The 18,201-nt window shown below is 42.1% G+C and overlaps 1 long non-coding RNA gene across 14 annotated transcripts in view; it reads left to right on the top strand.

Annotated features, from left to right (window-relative positions):
- The window catches only part of LOC106048675 (uncharacterized), a 76,182-nt gene that overhangs the window by 18,815 nt on the left and 39,166 nt on the right, over nt 1-18,201 (top strand). For 8 of the 14 annotated variants that reach the window (XR_010829983.1, XR_010829991.1, XR_001214242.3 and 5 more), the window contains 2 exons: nt 12,437-12,479; nt 14,551-14,755. This is a non-coding gene — a long non-coding RNA (uncharacterized lncRNA). Of the gene's footprint in view, nt 1-6,274; nt 6,399-8,764; nt 8,985-12,436; nt 12,480-13,621; nt 13,775-14,550; nt 14,756-18,201 lie in introns of all 14 variants that reach the window. The other 6 variants (XR_010829985.1, XR_010829992.1, XR_010829986.1 and 3 more) reach the window with 5 other exon arrangements.

An 18,201-nucleotide genomic window follows, 5' to 3' on the forward strand; every position in this document is an offset into this window, starting at 1 on the left:
GGAGCCCTCGGATTTCAAAACATCTAAAAGGAGTTTAATATGTCCTCTATCTCAGTCAAGCTTGTCACTCCTTCAGATTTTCAGAGATGGTCTTGTTTGGTTTGGATCTTTCTCAAAGATGCACTTAATGCATCTTCGCTTTCCGTGGGTGCTATGGGCTGCAGAATGTGTTTGGAAAGGAAGCAGCTTTTTAATTGATGTGTTTCAGTGGGAGATACATCCTTTGGAAAACCTACCGACTTCTTTGTAGGCCTAAGGGGGAGAGGTCGGATGCTGCATTTCTTAAAAAATTTAACCCTCATCCATTACAGCTACAGTCTTAGATTCCAGCTAAATTGTCACCGCTTCCCTTTGTCACTGCTTTCTCTGCTGACAAAGCCTTTTGAATTGTATTCTCTTCAGCATCTCCTTTTTAATGCTCCTTTTATTCAGTGAACATCACTTTCTGTTGCCACAGACAATATCCTGCCCCTTCACTTCACCCCTTTTGAACATTGTGGTGGTTTTGCCATTGATATTTGTCACTGGCAGTTTGTCATTTCACCCTGAATTTTCATGTCGGGCAGAATGATTCCAAGGATTCCCTTTGCAATTCCCATAGCCCCACTTTACCTAAAAGACACCCTCCTTTTCCTTATGTCTACAATCTCAGCATAAACAGATACTTACAGACCAGAGCATGTTGCTGTGAAGCACTTTTACCGTTAGCAGCTTGCATCGTGCAGTCTGGTTTATACTTAGGCACATGCAGAGAGGGATCCTTTCTGCTCCATGTCCCTGGCTTTACCCCACAGCATGCCACAACGTATTTAAGGCTCATCCTTCAGTCTACTGTCTGAATCATATTTTGGTGCTTCATTAGAAAACAATAGTTCTTTTTTTCTCACAAGTTATTTGAGATTTAAATGGCCGTCAAGAGTTCAGTGTCAATCTGAGAAAGAGATTAACGTGCTGTGAAAGCCTTACTGCAGGTCACCTGTGCTGATTATTTCTGCACGTTCTTGAAATGAATTTGGGTCCAACAGAATAGTGCCTAATGGCAGCTTCATTTGAAGCGACTAAGAGCATGAAACCACAATCTTGGTGTCAGGATGAATCACGGAAAGCTGCTATCATACCTTATTTATGACTTGAAAAGGTTTTTATGGTTCTTCAATGCAGTGTCACAACTGCAGGGTCAAATCAGCCTTCTTCCCATAACATTTCTGAAGTCAGAGAGTGGCACTGGGGAAGCGATTGCGCTGACAGGAGATGAAAGCTATGCCTGCGTTTCCCAAACTCACTGGAGTTGAGGCAAGTCCATCGCAGGAGGTGCCTGGCCAGGTTTTGACATGATGGCTGTGCCCACGCCGCAGGCGCTGACTGCTGCGCGGATGGCAGGGAGCGCGACGGAGCAGGGCGCGTGCTGCTGCCTGCCCGTGGCTCCTTGCCCATGTAGGGGATGGGCGTTGGGGTCAAAAGGAGGTGGGCACTGGTGGGTGGGCAAATTAGAGGCAACAGGAGGTGGGAAGCGGCTACAGCTGTGTGGGAAGGGACAGCTCCCAGTTCCAGGACTGCAAGTCCTTGAGGAGTGAAGTGTAAGTAACATCTGGAGAAGTGGCAACGTCTTGTAAGGTACGCTGTGTAGGGACTACAGAGAATCACAGTGTAGCCAAACAAAGCCAAGAAAAACGGGCTGCTGAACTGCCATCTCAGCTCCACGGATTGATCAGCTAGAGTGTGATCTCTGAAAGTCTTTTAAAACGAAATACAGGCGTTCAGAGGCTGTTTGAGCACAGGCCTGGTGACTGGCGATACCAGAGTCAATTGTTAGGAGCTCACAGTGAGAAATAACATCCTGTGGTATATAATGCCCAGAGACCAGCATAGTAGATGTAATGCTATTTGGGAACCAGAGCACAAGTTAGCTGCTGTGGGGTACCCTCTGGAGGAGTTGCTACCTATGTGACTGTGGAGGGAGGCAGGGGAGATGAGCAGGTAGCCCCAGCGGTGTGTTAGCTCCTGCTCTGGGGCTGCAGCAGGATGGCCTGCTGCTGGACATCCTGCTACTTGCCACAGTGTTCTTCTGAGCAAATTTTTATTTAAATGCGATTGGAATTTTAAGCCCGAAGTTTTCCCAGAAGAGACATTTAATATAAGCCCAGCTGGCCTTTTTAGATGAAATTATTTATTAATCAATTTTTTGTCATTAGCCACCAGGAGGCACACCTGTAAAATCACTTTAACTATATAAAAAATTCACAGTTTCCCAGTCTCATAATTTATGTCATTTTGCTGCAGGGAGCTCGTTTTGAGGAGAAAAGGATGACAGATTGGATATTTGAGCACCACTCAGAAGGTTTTTTTAAGTTCATTTTCCTTTCAAATTGAGTAACCCTCTCTCAAATCATCACCAGATTCTTCTGTATCCAATCCCTTAAACATTTCCGTACCGCCAAAGGTTTCTGTCTTACCAATACAATATTCTACCTTTTGTTGCTTTCAGAAATAACTCCGTTTTCCAGGTCTGTAGCTCCCTGTTGAACCTGACACAGCCTTTAGCCAAAGATAAATACAGTGAAAGAAAGATGTTGAGAAGTTGTCCCCTCCCCTCTGGACACAGGGACATAAAGCAGTGTTCTTTCTGCCAGGGCAAATGGATTTTTTTGAGATTTCTGCATTGCTTTTTTGGGCAGAGGAACATTTTTTCTGCTTGTGTTTTTATTCTGTTTGGCCGATTGAGTTAAGAGGTCATTTGCTAAAACCCACAGGAAACTAGACCATGACTGAATTTACTTCAGCCCACTTAGTAGGGGAGGCACAGACATGATGGTGTGAAACACTGCGTGAAGGAGACCTTTGGGAGGCAAGGAGCCTACTTCTGTCCCCTCTAAAGACAAGCAGCTTCAAGTTACAGCATGGAAGTCAGAGGGTCAGTGCTCCCCAGAATATCTCAACTGCCTCTTGTCTTCAGGGCATAATTTTTTTACAGTGAAATTTGGCATCCTGCAGCCTCATCTTGTGCAGATCTGACTAAAAAGATTAAATCAGAAAATCTAACATCAGTGAGGTAGAAATGTGCCAGTCTGCTCCTGTGACATGAATGTTCCTCTTCAGCTGTGTTTGTACCAAGCATGGGAGAGCATGGATATGGCTGACAAGACAGCAGCAGAAGAAAATCTTCTGCACCATTTCTTCTGAGTTGGGGCAACTTAGAGCAAAACTGCTCTAAGGTAGTTTCGATCATTTTAATGGTCGTTGTCTATGGGTTGAACCTTGGCATGGCTGGGCAAGGTCAAAAAAATTCTGCAGATAAAATCACAGGCAACACAAGTTGTTGGACATTAACAACACTTCTGTGCTTCATAAAGGTGAACTGTCGAAAAAAGATCTAATCGGGAAAGGATTAAAAATTAATCAAAGGAATTGGATTGCCTGAGGTTGCTCAGGGGTGGTAAACCTCTTCTGAGGTCCCACAGGCAGGAAAACAAGTTACTGCTGAGCTAGGTGGGGTGGAGGAAGGTGGAAGGGGGCTTTTCTGTTTAAGTGTTCTGTGGATGCTCTGGTACCATTGTAAATCTAGTGTAGTTATTTTATGTTATGAAATGATATATTTGAAGCCACACTGATGCCCTCACTGCCTGTCAATGCCCACTTCACTCCTCTGCCAAAGGAAGAGACAAAACCTGTCTTTAAAAAATTGATGTGATTTAAAGTTTAAAGAAAAGGTATTTCAGCTCCTGCATGGCAAATACAACACAATGGATTTCAAGAGTGAGTCAGATGTTCTTCATGGGATTATGTTACCTAATGCATAAAGCATAAAACCTCCAAAGCTTGAATTTCCCGTAAGTTTTTGCAAGTTGTCAACGCTGGATCAAACATTGCTGTTTATCTCCTGAAAGGTCAAATTTTACTTTTAATGTGAGGATGGCTCGCAGTTCCTAAAATATCATTTCAGTGATTCTGGTGGAATTGGAATTAATAGAGCCTGTCAGGCTGCGATACAAACAGCTGAAAAATCCCATCCCTTCACCATTCATCAAACAGTGAGCATGAATTTGCTGTGGTGCTGAATTCAGTATTCAGGTATTCATAACTTTTAAATACTGTCTTCTTTTTTTCCTTCTTTTGGTGGGTACAAATGAAGAATGAATGGGACAAGGCTTGTTACACATTCCTCTCTTGTTCAGGGCAAACTACCAGGCCAAGATTTCTCAGAGCAGCTGGTGATGTTGGTCACCTTGAGGTGATCACTTCAAGGCAGGCAAAGGAAACACACTTTGTAGCTCTAGCAATGTAGCCTCTGCTCCGAGCAGTACTGTTTGAAAAAAAAAGAAACAAAAATCACATCTTTAAATTTAGCTCCTAAAGCAGAGATGGTAAAAAATCACCCCTCAAAATCACACACATTTTTGCAAATGTTGCTTCCATTCCAGTATCAGGGTTTTGCAGGTGCTAATGGCTCTCAGTGACCCTGACGAGCCTCACCTGGAGCCTCTACCTGCAGCCTCTACACATGGCCCAAGAGCCCAGTCTCAACTCAACCCTGAGCACACCTCCGTGCCTCCCACCAGGCATGCTATAGCTGTGGCTGCCTCCTATTTCTTCTCTGTCCCCGTCTCCTGGATGGACCTTAATTTATGTTGTAGCCTTGCTTTTGGATTTATCTTGTGCTGTTCTGAATAGGCTTTGAGTTTTTGCCTGGAAAATCCCCCTTTGTTGAAACTATTGCTTTGAGAAGTGTCGTTTGGAAATGTGGATTTCATTCTGACTGTTATCTGCAGACTCAAGAAAGACTTGGGTACCTCTTAGTTTCAAAGCAATCTCTTATGCTCTGTGTCCTGCTGTATGCTATGTTAGAAACAAATGTGAAGTAGCATGTATATGCTGGTTTTGGGAATGGCATTAAAATAGACAAGTGACAAAGTATTCTTGTGGAAGAATTTGATGCTTGGTAAAAAAGCAATATTCACAGTTATTTTTGAGATTAAGAGTTAGTAATGTTTTTTTTTCTCGTGTATAAGGAAGCTTAGTAAAACACATTTACTTGATGTTGCTGTAATCTGGCATGTAATTTTGCCACAAGGCAAAGATTCATCCCAAATCAATTCAAAAAACTGCACAAGAAAGAAAGAAAATATACTAAAATATGTCACTGTATGTCTTGACATATGAATCAAATCCCTGGCCAAGGGCAGGGAGCAGAGGTCAGATGTTAGCTCTGCTAGTAGTGTTAGAATGTAAAGGTCACAGAAGTTGATGGAGGCTCCATCAAAATTGTATTTCTGATAATCTGTGGACTCTCATAAGTGGAGTTTGGGAATAGAATTTAAGGAAGAAATTTTTTTCTTGGCTTGGTTACTGGTAGCTGTGGTTAATTTGCATGCTCCCTTGCTTTCCCACCTGTGAAATGAAAGGATAATGTCAATGTCCTGTGCAAAATGTTTCCATACCTGAATATGACAGGCACCATACAAGGCAGTTGTATTTTCATTTCTGTGAGCTGTCTAGTAAGTTTTACTCCTATTAAGTCTGTTTAATAAGTTTACATTCCCCTTCGAGAAAGGAAGACATGTTCTTTGTTGTTTGCATGTTCAGGGTGTACTGTGTAACTGAGCCTGACAAATTTGTATTTGGGTGGTAATAGTAGCAACAATAACATTCAACATTATATATTTGGATTATGGTGAGGGATTTGTCTATGGCTGGTGGAGCAAAGTAAGGTAAGGCTGGACAAGTCTTGATCTGGTGTGGGCAATATTGGCCTATGTTATCCTCAGGAAAGAACATTTGGCCTAGAAAGCAGTGGCTTAGGTGAAATGAGGTTATATTTGGCAGCAAATAGAAGTGGATAGCATTTAAATACAGTTTTTGGATTGCTGGAATACGAGAAAGGGAGATATTGATTGCTGGATGATACGCTGAATCAGACCAGCGTTGACCAACACATGAATCCATCTGTAAGCTGCTGGATCAGCAAATTCTGGCTTGTGCTAGGAGCTAGCATTTAAATTGATTTAACATTTATTTTCTAATAGCTAGGTACTACAGCAGCCAGAAATGTTTCTTCACTTGTTTTTCTATAATTATTTTGCCTGGGATAACAACGCACATTATTCTGTCCCGGAGATTGAATTTGCACAATTTGCAGTTGCTTCTGTAACTCTTTGCTTTTTTAAGGACTACGGAAGGAAATTTTCAGAAGCTGTTTTCTTTAAGCCCTTTGAGGTCCTTCAGAGTTTCAAATTATGTTTTTTTTTTTTCTCTCTTTTTTTTTTTTTTTCCTCTATAGAAATAGCTCTTTAAATAGATTTATCCGTGGATGTGATGACTGACCCCTGGAATCACTGTAAATACATTAGGAAGTAATGACAAGATACTTGCAGATGTAATGTTGTTCAGCCTCTGGTAATATGGTGAGTTGCTGAAATGCTGTGATATAAATGCCAGGGATTTGACAGTGTTTCTTGAACAAAGCCATTGAAGAAGACAGCAAAGATGTGAATTAGAAAGGAAAGGGATGAAGATGCAACAGAAGGACCTACAGATCTAGAATATTGTTCTGCTGTGCTACCCTCAATAGAAGGCGATTTTTCTTTTTTTTTACCCCCCAGAAATACTGGTCAGGAAAATAGCATTCTTCTAGCTTTTTGAAATATAGGAATTAAATTACTTTGATTGTCTGCAAAAGAGCTCTGATATAGAGGAATTTGGCTGCCAGGAGAACAAAAATCAGCCTCAGGAGGAAAACAGAGCAAAACAAGCTAGTGGCTGGGGACAGATTCTGCTCTGAATTTTATACCTACTAATATTTTGCTCACCATCAGAAGCTGCCTTTCCAAAATGTCTTGCTGTGCTTTCATATTTCAGAGCTAAATTCACTGTTGGGCTTTCTTCTCCATTAGGGAAGGCATATTCACAGGGAATTATTTATGTTTGGGGGAAGGAAATTAAAGAAGGTGTGTATCTTAATGTTAAATCTTATGCTCACTGAGCACCATTTTTACCATGAGAATAGCTTAAGCTAAAAACAACTTTGGACTGTCGAGGGCTTCTGTCAGTTTGCAACTTCAGGGCTGTTGCAACACAAACCAAATTACAGGTAATTGTAAAAGGCAAGCTTCATTAGAGCCAAGCAACCAAAAAGACAGAACAGACCGAAGAAAGTCATCTGCTTCTGTTGGGATTCTGATTAACTTGCTCATCTCTGGAGTGTTGTTACAGATATTATGTTTTCACAATAGTCACTAGATGTAGCTAAAAACTCAACAGTTTATTAAGCCAAAAGCAATGTTCCATGAGAGCACTTCAGCTTTTGGTTGTGAGTAGTTTAATATGTTTGTTTCATTCTTCATGATACTATCAAAGTGATCTTGTGGTTGGTCCCTCTCCACTTGAGACCAGTTTTGCAGCTTGCTGTAGGTCCCACCACACACAGGGTTTGGTAACCTTGGTGCTGGGCTCATCTGGTGGCTGATCTGCCACTGATGCTGAGCTATGGTGCGCATGCTTCATGGGTAGCAAACATCCCTGTCTGGAGGGGTCAGAGCTTGGTTGCTGTCCTCGGGCAGCATGAGGAAGGTTTTGGAAAGTCGGCAGTGAAATGTGTGCATTTCCATGACTTCAGAAATTTGCACTACCTATGTGAAAGTGGAGGAGTAGTATAAAGTATTGGAAAAGATTTCCCGGGGAATGGATTTGGCTTTAAATAGGATGGTTGGTCACATAGCTGATGCTCCAACAAGTATTGTTGACATGAAGCAGCTTTTATCAATCATGTTTGATGGTGCAGAGTGGTGGTGATGCAAAGCTAAAGGTGGCTCTGAGCAGATCTGTTCCAGTATATAATGAATGATAAATGCTGCTGAATGCAGACAGTGTGGAAACAGTGTGTTTTCTCTTTCTTGCCAGAGCAAATAAAATAGTGTCCACAGAAACCAGACCACTGGTCTGTTGTGTTTGTTCAGCTTCAAAACTGGTAGTTTTATAAACCTCTTTAGCATAGCACGGCTACCCCTTTTTGCATTGAATCCCTGAGGTTTCCCTTGAATCACGCAGGTTTGCATTAGGAAAGATCTAGGTGCTCCAGGATGATTCCTCACAATTGCTCATCTCACTTTGCCTATTAATTTAACAGCTGCACTCTGAAAAACATGTCAGCAGAACAGGACAAATTTAGAAGTTTGGAAGAATGTCCCAGTCCTGATCGAAGAAGGACTAAATCTAATTCAGCCTCCACATCTGTTTACGATGCCAAATAAACAGCTGTGTACTTTCAAAAAACACAGCAGGTCATAAAGAAACCATTTTGAAAAGCTGAATAAAAGAAATTGGAAAGTCGAGAAAGTGACTTTTTGAAAGCTCTTCAATTGACAAAAGAAGCGAAAATCATAGAGCAGAAAGAGAAAATTGTGTAAGCATTATTAATCTCAAAGGGTGACTTGTCAGCAAGTGAACTGCACGGGAGATAAATGTGGACAATGGAAAGTTCAATGTAGCTTATAAATGGGGACAAAATACAGTTCAGGCTGAAGTCTCAGAACCCCACTGGGGCAGATAACCCATGACAGAAGTTCTCTTCAATTAAAACTCTTAGTGCGCTACAAAGGTGACCTTGAAAATGGCAATCAGAAAAGAGATTTTGTTCCTAAGGTGCTGATAGCTCTATTACAGGGATTGTATCTAATGGAACCAAATGTGGTATCAATCATGCTTATGGCTGGTGGCACGGCGCCAAGCGACTGATTGTAGCTTTTTTTCTGGTCATGTGTTTGTTCCCCAGCTCCGGAATGTCAGACAAACCATTTGGGGGTACCTAACAGCATTTGGCTTTTCTCCATGAGTTATTCCAAGACTTAGAAATACATCGAGACCAGAGTACAGGGGTCTGCAGTTCCGCTTGCAGTGCCCTCTGTGGTGGATTCTTAGGGGCACTTCACAGCAACAGAGAGATCCCCGGTGTCCTCGCATCTGCAGTGCATTTACTCCTGTTTCCAATGATGGTGAGCACTACCCTGGCAGAGCAGCAGCCTTCTGTCCTCAGCTGCTGCTGCTTTTTCTTGAACATAATTAAATAGAGTGCAGACATAGGGGGAATCAGCCTCTAGAGCCATATTTGCAGCTCTGAATTAATTTGCAAGATAAGAAAGGAAATTTATAGAATCATTCCAACGCTCTCAGGAAAGATTAAGAAAATCCATGATGCTATGAAGTTAAAGCAAGTTGCACTCCTTCCCAAGGGCAGAGAGGTTTTTATAATGCTGTTGTATGCACCCTGTAAAATTAAGATAATGTTGATAGACCTGATATTTAAAATCTCACCAATATGTTATTCTTTTGAATTACTTTACTCATTTCCAACCTATATTATCCTCAGTACTGCAGATGATGGGTTTAACACATGGTGATCCTGAATATGCAGTAGTGATAAGGAATGTTGTAGGCACACTTACTATATTGAAAAGGTTGGTGTAGGGCTATGGGAATAAGGGGAGTGTTTGGTATGCTGAAGACTTTATCTCCATTTGCCTGTTTTCAAAAAGAAGGTTCAAATTTTCTTTGTACCTGAAAGAGGTTAAGGCAGGCATACATGCCAATTCAGAAGACTTAATGCAGGTTAAAGAAAATGGAGATAATCAGCAAATAAAATTTATTCTCTTTTGATAGCATGTTTCTTTCCATGAAGTGTTTTCCATGCTATTTAGACACCTGGCTGCCTTGTGCTGACCATGTCACAGGCAGGACTCTCTTATTCTTACTGACACCTGGCTCTGCTGCTGTGTCCCTTCCTCCTGGATGAAAAGCTTGCTGCTCTCTTCCCTGCCTCACTGTTGGCTCGCATATGGATGCGTTTAAAGTTAAATCTTGGCAGATAACATGGCCATCCATAATGCCTTGTCAGCAAGGCTTCTCCTCATGTTGCCTCTCTTGACAGTGAGTAGTTCAAGCTGGTTGCCACTTGTTTCAGGTAGAGAGAGTAGTATTTGTCTTCACCTGTATTTGTGGTTTGATATTGTTCCCTACCTGGCCTGGAAGCCCGGTTTGCCTGGGCGCTCCCTCAGGCTACAAGAGAAATGCCATTGGAGGGGGTCTGTGGGAAAGCTCCGTGGGACTGCTGTCAGTTTTGCGTTTAATCCAGTTGCCCAGCAGTACGCTTAGCACAATTAGTCACTTAGCGGGGCTGTGGGTGGAAGGACCACCAGTTGTTTGAGATCCAGTCTGTGCAGGGGCAGGGCAGACATGACCACAGTACTGAGACCTGATGGCTTTGGTCCCAGCCGCACAGCTGCGTTAAATGATGGATGGTCTTTTGTTGCATTTGTCCGTTCGGATAAGTATGATCGTGTTGTGACGGTGCCATGAGCACACAACTGGCTGAGTGGTAAAGGCATGCCAGGGAAATTATGCATTGAGAAGCTGTGCATGTGGAAAAAGTGCCTGAGGGAGTCCTCTGTAGCCAATATCAATCTCTTCTGGGCTGAAACGCCAGCAGAGCTTCTTAACAGGGAGATGTTATGTACCAGGATCAGAAAAGCTACCGCAAAAAGCAAACCAGGTACATGGGCTACCAGCTCCTGTATAGTTCCAGTTCTTCCCCATGGGCTGTACACAAAGCATTGAATCTGGTTAAAGCTGTAGTTCCAAATCCTGCACATTTAGTGTTTTCTGCCAGAAGGGGGAGAAACAGAATCAGAGCCTCGCTGAGAGCAGAAGCCTTCCCTGCTATGCCAAAGCCACGCTTTGTGCTTTTGTGTGTGCTCACCTGGGTGCCAAAGCCACCCTCCCTCAGCTCTGCCCGGGGTCCCTGCGTTCACTGCATCCCTGTGAGGAAACTCCCAGCCCTTCGGCTGTGGGAGATGTGGCAGCATGTGGGGTGTTTAAGTGTGATGATGTTTTTCTGTGTGAATTTAAGAAGCTTAACCTTCATCCCATTTAAAGTGTGAGGTGCCTATGTGGTTCTTCACAAAAAGCCTCAGTCACCTCCCTCAGCAGGTGTGTGTGACTTACTGCCAGGTAATTGCACCTTTTGTAACAAAGGTTGGTGACTCTAATCCCTGAAAATGCTGCTTTGGGAAATATATTTCAGTGGAATAACTCATTGAACTTCTAATTCATTGAAATTGCGTACAGTCTATTTTGATCCTGATTTAGTGGATTGTTTGGAATGGTACATGTCAATTTTGTGGAGCCTGGTGCTGTGAGTCCATTACTTTGTTTGTTCTGCAGCCCCGTGAGTGCTCCCAGGGAGTGTTCACATCATCAGTGTAGCCATTTCATGCAGGAAGGATCTTAGAGGATCTTGTGAATTTCATTAAATGTAAGATAAGCTAATCAGCTTTTCCTTCGTTAATGTACTGTATAAGCTAAATGTGCCACTGCTGTGAGTTTTATCTTGGACACCAAAAATATCTCTGGTAACACTGAAGCAGGACAATTAGTCTAAAATTTACACTGTTTGCTCCTGCTGCAAAAAAGACTAATGTCAGTGTCTCTTCTCTCTGTTAATCTGATCTGTGTATCTGCTGCCTCTCCAGTTAGCTTTTTTTCAAAAGTTAATGAGAGGAAACATTTTGCTTTCTTTCCCCTTGTAAAGATAAGCCTATTCTGTGTTTTAGAGCTGCCACTGTAGATTACTGGATAGTTAATCAAAGCTGAGGCTTAACACTTCAAATCCAGCTGTTTTTGGCAGCAAATGCTAGCGGGTCACTAAATGCACTTAGCCTAGATTAATATGCCTTAGAGCAATTCTCTTTGGGGAGGAAACAGTTTTCAAGTTAGCATTTATCTTCTTTTAATCATTGGTTTTCCTTAGACTTCTGAGATAGGATGGTTTTACAGCGCTCTCACAAACTGCCTGGCAGGTTGCTTGCAGCCCGTTAGACACTCAGGATATATTTTTATTGTAGAGGAACAGGGGCAAATCTTCAGGTGGCGTAAAACCATTATTGATTTGTTGCATTTGCAAAGCTATGTAGTAGTCTCTCTATTCTTAACAAAACATATGGCTTTTACTTCTCCCCGTTTCATTACTGATATTTCTGGAAATGTGAACAGCAGAATAGGGTTCTGATTTTTCTGTGGTTCAGGGCTGTTCCCTGGAAAACTTGCTATCTTTTAGTTAGATACCTGTCACTTAGTAAGGCCAAGTATGTCCTAAAATAAAATTTCAGCTTGTTAACAAGCGAGTATAGGCAGGGATTCAGCATTCACTCATTTCCAGCATTTGGGAATACTAAGGCTCACCTTTGTCACGTTTTATCTATGCTTATGAGGAGATAGGTTAACACTTGGGTTGCTGTGCCAAAAGAGTCTCTGATAATTTGCTGTGGGAGGAGGGTGAAAGGGGAACCAAACACATTAGAGTACCAGTTTCTACCTTTTTTTTCCCATGTTTTTATAGCTTTACCCTGCTACGTCTTGCTAAATAATTCCTATTGCTCTTATTCCTGTACAGCTAAAAAGACCAGAGTAGTACAGCATGAAAACCACAGATAATGGTATGAGTCCTTTCTTGCTTTCCCATGTCTATAATATGAAATGTCTTGCTGCTCCCTGCTCAGCTGATATTGCTACAGATTATTGGAGTGAAAAGCTGTAAAATAGATCCTTGATGATGCATGTGTCTGAATTTAATGGTTTTGAAGAGATTAACCTTGATCCAAGAGGAGTGACAACCTTGTCTTGATTTATAACAAGCAGTTATGATACTGGAGAGATTTAATTGTCTTTAAATGTTCTTTGTATATGTATTGTATTGCATTGGCTGCTGTGCTATTTGCAGAAAAATTGTCAGGATTTCTGTGAGTAAACATCTAGTGACCACCTCCAAAATAGATGGTTGGCTCTATCTAAATCTCAGTATGTATCTCAGTGGAGCATCCAATACAAATGTGTGATAGCTGCTAATGATATAACGTCTTTCTGAAGGCAGGTGTATATATTCAGAGCAGCTAAGCTCTGTTATTACTGTTCTGACCTTTCTCTGAATAAATCTCACTTTTCAGAAAGTCTAGGATTTCAATTACCTGAAATACTGTAAATGGAAAGAATGTTGTAAACTTGGAGGGGTTGTATTCCTTAGTAGTAAACAGATCCTAATGAAAGAGAGCATTTAAACACAACGTTAATGCTATGACAGCATATCTATTAATGATGAGTTTTGCAAGCATCAGAAGACACCTGTCCGTACTACTGCTGCCTGGCAGCTTGAATGTTCACTGAACTCTGATTTTAAATGGATTTTCAACTTAAAAAGCAAAAATAACTTCAACAGGCAGTAACACTAGGCAATAGCATTTTGTTTCAAAGCATAGCCTATTGTGCCATCTCTTCACAATTGAAAACTGCTTTTCTTTAATTCTGCATGAGTGTGCTGAGAAGAGTAGTAATAACTGAAGAATATCTTATTCCTGCTTTTCTTTAATTCTGCATGAGTGTGCTGAGAAGAGTAGTAATAACTGAAGAATATCTTATTCTCCTCAGATATGATGTGAGAAGCTATTATTAAATTTGCCATTTTCAAAAATGTCTTTTGTTGAAGCTTGGTGACTGGCAAATTGCTATAAAATAATACCAAACAGTTAGGAATGCCATCTATATTAAAATAATTTTATTGCTCTGTTCTCACACTTTGATTTAGCTTTTTAGCCTGATTAAAATGCAGAGGGCGAGGTGGCACATACTTAAGTTTGCATACTGATCCATGTTACCTGGAAATTAAATCAAAGATCAAGCCCATAGTGGATACGTATCATTTCATTTGCAGCATTGTGAGTTACTAGTTGCACTTCAGGTGAGCTCACATTACAATTTCCCTCCCTTCTGAACATCAGTTTTCTTGGCAAGAGGAATATGAAGTCACTGATTAGGTTTTTAACTTGGCTTTCCACCACCAGATGGATTTATCAGGACTGAAAGTCTGTTTCTGCTTTCTACTGTGAGATGCAGGGAGGAGCAGGAAAAAATAGTTGGGAGTTACTGGAAAATCATGGGTTTGTGGGGAGCCGTAAGGTACCCTCCAGATTTCCTGATGCTTGTAAGGGTCAGCATGTCAGAAGCTCTTATTTATGCGTCTGCTGATAGAAAATCATTGAAGATAAGGGCATCCCTCATCTTCCTTTGTAGCTACAGAAGACTCCCAGTTGTGCTGGCTTCCAACTGGAAAGTTCACTAAGCCTGATGACATCTGGCCGAAAGGCAAAGGATTTCTGGCACACCAAAATTATTTCAAACACTGTAGCAGTGTACTGAAAACATCTCACCTACTTTTATATTTGCTAGCTCTGAAATAAGCAGACATGTTAATACCTAAGTTTTCCTTATGCATTCTTCAGCATGGTTTCCTGAGGGTGGCTGGCCAGTATTTTAGTTCAATGTTTGTGATTTCAGCTTTCTTTGTATTATGTGGTTGCTCACTTTCCCTGTTAAGTAATTGACATGTGCTTCTCTTCACTGCCAAAACGTTGGTGTATCTCTTCCTTCCTGATCTTACTGCTCTTCTGTCAGTTTTGAGGTCCTTCTGCATATTTTTGCATCTTTGAGCTTTTTGCTTTTAACTCTCTCTTGCAGTTGACACCATCTGTATCACACTGCATAGAAGCAGTCTGTCTCAGAGCGGAGTGCTGAAGAGATGCAAGTGCAGAAAGCCAAATGAGCTTCCTCACCACTCACTTCACAGCCTGGTGACAGGAGGCCATGCCTGACAGGGATTTTATTCAGATGTAGACATCAACTGACAGCATTGGATATTGCAGTTGTTGCACACCAGGAAGAGGTCAGTTCTGAGTTTACCTTTTTGGTTTCTTTAGAAAACAGTGATTGGGATATATTGGAATTGAAGGTGAGTTACAGAACATTGCTTTTCACTAGCAATTGAGTTGCCAATAACTCTATCATAGACCAACGCTGCAGAAAAGCAGTTCTGTGACTACAGTAATACTTCAGCTACAAGCTACAGGTGAAGTAAAACTGCAGACAGTCTGTCTACAGAAGGGATATTTATGTTAGCATCCTTGGTAGTACTTAAAATTTTCCACATCAGAAGAAAAGCAGATTTTTAAAGGATGCACAGATGGGACTGTCTCACAGCTGGATGTAGGCACAGCGCAGTGTGTTGGCAATTCTGCCCCCCCGTGCAGTCAACAGAACAGCCCCTGCATCCTAGGGCAGGGCGCAGCTGCAGCCATCACGTCCCCCGTGGGCTGTGGCTGTGCCCAGCTGACATGCCCTGTGGTGGGGACCCAAGGATCCCAATATCCTGGCCAAGGAAGGACATGGGTGATTGTGAGGTGATGCAGCTGCACAGTGTCCTACATGGGGGTCAGTGAGCCTCTCATAAGCCTTTTCCACTTGGCTGACCAGAGCATGCAAACAGTTCATGTTCCAAAATACTAGTTTTGTGACAAAACTCATGAAAACGAGAAGAACTTGTTTCCGTATCTACTATTTGTCTGGACACAAGCCTATATTTTCCCATTCACTTGTTCTGCTCCCTTATAATCATGATAATCTTTGAAGCTGACTGAACTGGATTGCTTGTGCCTGTGCATGGGAAGCCCTACAGATTTTTGCCTGGATTTGAATTTGAGGGGATAAGAAATTCATGGGGGAAAAAAAATCTTGTGGTTTAAGATCATTGATGTTGCAGGGCACATGATTCACTGGCAATCCCTGTTTTCTGCTAGGCTCTGTGAATTTAACTGTGAGTTTATAGGATGTGGCTGTGTCTCAAGAACAGTGTCTGCAAGCGATGGAAATCCAATCTGGAAATGGCCTGCTTAAAAGTATCCTTGCCAATCTTGACTTCAGTAACTACGCTTATTAGTTCAGTTACTGCTGATGGGATTAGAGATGTTGCTAGCAGAAAACTTGCAATTTGCGAGGGCAGCAGTGCTGTTAGGAGGAAGAGACAGCCGCAATGGGCACTGCAATTCAGGATTTTTAGTGTCGTTTGAGCAGTAGACCACCTGCAGCAAAGCTTCCCTTTTAATCCATGTAGATGTTATATATTGGTGGGGGAGAATTTGTTTTCGTCCAGAAAACATTCAAAATGAATGGACCATCTTCACTAACTCTTATTAGAGCAGTAAGCAAGACGTTTCTTCATGGTCATCTCCTAACTGCTCCTGTACTCTTGCTTATCTGCCCCCACAGCTGTTAAATAACCTTTCCAATGTTTCACTTGAGCTAATCTGCAGCGTACACGCACCAAGAGATGAGGTGCAGTGCCCTTACTGCCTACCAGACCTGAACAGATTGCATTTTGGCACGTTTCGTCGGGGCTGATGAGCCCCCTGAGACATGCTGAGAAGCAGCCCTGGTAGCAAATTGATCCGGAATGGCAGCGTGCCCTCCTGTGCTCAGTTCTTGGCAGGCTTTTGCTGGGCTTGCTGGTCACCACGATGGATGCAACCTCCCTTTGAAAGGGGCAAAAAGTAAAGATTTCTATTTCTAAAAGGGAGTGAGACTGCCTCAAAGGCACTTGAATATTCATTTCCTCTTGGTACTAACAAAGAACATTGGCAGCGACTTGAAAAGTTCAGGCTACGCTCTGAACATCCAGCTTCCACTCCACAAAACACTTCTTTTTTTCATTGTATTGATGTTTTCTACTCAAAGCCTGTGCTTTTCCTACCTGCTGAGGATGCAGCTCGTGGATCATACTAATTTGCAGCGGAATGCAAGAGCTTCATACCAGTTTGACTCTAAGAACATCTTGATACCGATGCTGCTAAGCAGTTGTCATGCTGTTGTTTGCACAGCTGTAAATTACACAGCATTGTTCATTGGTATTGTAACAAGAGCAAATAGTCCAGGCTGTGGCTGCTGTGTATGTCTTATGTTTCTAAGGAGATGGGGCAACTTTCAAACCTAATGTAGGAAAGGCTTCAGAAAAACCTACAGTAGGAAAGACTCCGTACAGAGCTCGGTGCTGTAGCAGTAGAGACCCAGCAGAGAAGCAAAGAGGAAATCCAGTTGTCTCAGGGGCCTGGCAAAGGCCAGAGCAGCTCTGCAGCCATTGCAGCATTGGCAAGGATTGGTTTGTGACATATTCTTCCTTGCTAAAAAGGTGATTGGAAACAAGATGGGATTTCTATTATGCTCAAGTTGCTGCTGGGGCTGAGCTATGAGGACTGGAGCCAGATATGTAGGCTGAGAACTGGATTCAAGGAGGGGGACTAAGGGTAGAGAGGATGCAAAACAGAGAAGAAGGTCTTTAGAAATATCCCCAAGTATTAGACAATCAACAATGAGCGTTTAATCATCTGGTAATGTGAATTTGTTTTCCCAGGGAGGCTGAATTTCAACACTTCGTCTGCCCAGCCTGATCTTTTGTAATGATCTGATTGATTTTGATTACTTGAGATTGTCATGAAGGGCATGGATATGAATAACTATAACTTGAGTGTTTTGTCAGTTGGAGGAGATGATCTGTTTAGCTATGCAGGCAGAAGAGCAGCTCAAGTTTTCACATAATCAGCTGCTCAGATGCAGACAGCCTTAAAATTGTGTGTGTGCCAGATAAAGGCAGCTTGTTCTGTGCGTTCGGCATTTGTGCAGATTTTGCAGGCACGTGTGTGGAGGAAGAGCTACCTGTTTAATGAGGGGGACAGGAGTTACTGAGTTTCCTATGCTTTATTAATTTTTTTTCTTCCTGGGGGAAAGAGAGAGGACCATCCTCCGTCTGTTGACCCTGATGTCGTCTGACAGATGAGAAGTTTCAGGCCTTGCTGTTCAGAAACGAATGTTTTCCAAACAGCATGGGCTGCCATGCTACACGCTTTTGTCTTCAAAAACCAATTTTCTTCCTTAGTTAAGATGAGAGTATTTCAAGAAAGAATTCTCAGCCCTGAGGAAACTCTCAGGGCTTTCCTCTGCTAGGAAAATTCAGTGGCGCAATGTAACCATTGGTAGCTTTCTAATTAGTGAGAAAATTATCATTTTAAAAAGTGATTTTTTGGTATCTACAGGCAATATCTTTATTTCCGCTGTTGTTTTTCTCTTGCTACTGCCTTGTTTCTCCGTTAACGAGGATAGATTCAAATGAGTTTATCCCAAGCTTTCAGCTGGTTTTACAGGGCGTTTGCATAAAGCAGTGAACCACTTTGGGCTGAAAGTCTTACCCTTCAGAATGAATAAGACTAGAATGGTGCGTGTACTTTATTGTAGTTACTGTGCTATTTCTGTTGTTTTCACTCTGAACATCCTTCTACTGTGAAG

Source organism: Anser cygnoides, chromosome 3, assembly GCF_040182565.1.
Source record: "Anser cygnoides isolate HZ-2024a breed goose chromosome 3, Taihu_goose_T2T_genome, whole genome shotgun sequence".
In the NCBI taxonomy this organism is placed as follows: Eukaryota; Metazoa; Chordata; class Aves; order Anseriformes; family Anatidae; genus Anser; species Anser cygnoides.